We start from the raw sequence: 1,902 nt of genomic DNA, 5'->3' as shown, positions 1-1,902 counted from the left end.
TTTCCATACAAACGCCCTGGCCACCCTTGCTTCAGTAGTAAAAAAGATAGAGACCAAAACCATTGTAATTGAGTTCTTGCCTCACTCCAGTATCTCGCCAGAAACAGAGCAAGGCATACAGTCAATCTTGTGCACTAGTTATGGCCCAAGCTAGATGGATCCAATCATTATGCATACCAGAGAGAGAGAGAGTACTCCTAGAAGATATGAAGGAAGCCAATAAAGTCAAGAGAAGAGTGCTTTTTTTGAGATCCAAAATCTAGTTATAGCCCAAGCTGGATGGATCCAATCATTATGTATACTAGGGAGAGAGTACTCCCAGAAGATATGAAGGACGCCAATAAACTCAAGAGAAAAGCGCCTAGATTTTGGATATCAAAAAAATGAGTCTTGTACAGAAAATCCTTCACAGGTCCATACCTATTCTGCGTCCACCTAGCCCTTGTTGATAACATCCTATATTAGTTTCATGAAGGAATTTGTGGAATGCATACTAGAGGGTGGCCTTTAACAGAACATGCAATCACTCATGGCTATTGGTGGCCGTTTATGCACAAGAATGGCTAGGCTTACGTAAAAAAATATGACAAGTGCTAGCATTTTCCCTCTCTAATCCACCAGCCATCTTCACCCATTAACTAGTGCTTGGCCCTTTGCCCAGTGGGACATGGATTTGATCGGCCCACTTTCAAAGGGCAGAGAAGGAAAGAAATTCCTATTGGTGACTACAGATTATTTCACTAAGTGGGTGGAAGCTGAGCCCCTGATCATGATCAAAGAGAAGGATATTAAGTAATTCGCTTGGCGCAACATCATAACCACGTTTGGCATCCTATATGCATTCATTTCTGATAATGGCACGCAATTCTATTGCACCCTCGTCAAAAATTACTACTCAGGATTGGGAATAAAAAACTTCTTCTCAACTCTCTGTTATCCTCAAAGCAATGGTCAGGCAGAAGCCTCTAACAAGACTGTGCTGGATGGAATGAAGAAGTGTTTAGAATGGCTTAAAGGAAAGATGGGTTGATAAACTGTCCAATGTTCTACAGGCTTATCGTACAACACCTAGAAGGGCAATGGGTGAGACACCCTACGCCCTGGCCTTTGGAACTAAAGTCGTTATCTCATTGGAAGTCGGATTGCCCACAATGCACTCAGAAATTTACGAAGAGTTACATAATGAACAAACGTTGGCACATGGTTTGGATTTAATCAAAGAGAGGAGAACAACAGCTCTGGTCTGGTTGGCAAATTACCAAAAAAAGCTCTCAAAATGGTACAACAAGAAAGTTCACCTCATGGAACTCTAGCCATCAGTTGCCTTGCGAAGAGTTCTGGGTAGTTAGAAGAATCCAACTGATGGAAAGTTAGGTCCCAACTGGGAGGGCCCATATAAGGTCGTTTTAGTAGGCGAAAATGGGGCTTATCATTTGGAAGATATGGATGGCAAGACCGTACCTCTTCCTTGAAACACTGCAAACCTTAGGATTTATTTTCATTAAGTATTTGTTTCAAAAACAATTTATAAATATGCAATTTTTATGAGATTTTTTTGTTATGTTTCCAAATGGTTCTTTGCCTAAGTACAGTTTACAATAATTGCTTGAGTACAAGAATAGATGGCAATCTAGCACAGGATGCAATCCTGTCTTGATTGCAGTAACATTCTAGTACGAAAACAAATCGTTCAAGATTTTTTCGGATGGTTATTCTCCAAACAACACGCCTATTCAGGAGTGTAGGAAGGATTCTGATGCAGAAACGTAGAACAATTTTACTTTGGATTGAGGTCCTTAAGACTAAAAAGAATTTTTTAGCCCAAGAAATGTGACTTCCCTGCTCAGGAATGTAGCACAGTTTCTGAATCAGAAAGGTAGGCAAATCTTGTTCTGGATTGTG

The sequence above is a fragment of the Camellia sinensis genome, chromosome 10 (assembly GCF_055761805.1).
Source record: "Camellia sinensis isolate YWXY chromosome 10, ASM5576180v1, whole genome shotgun sequence".
Taxonomy (NCBI): domain Eukaryota; kingdom Viridiplantae; phylum Streptophyta; class Magnoliopsida; order Ericales; family Theaceae; genus Camellia; species Camellia sinensis.
Note: the sequence above shows the minus strand (reverse complement) of the source record.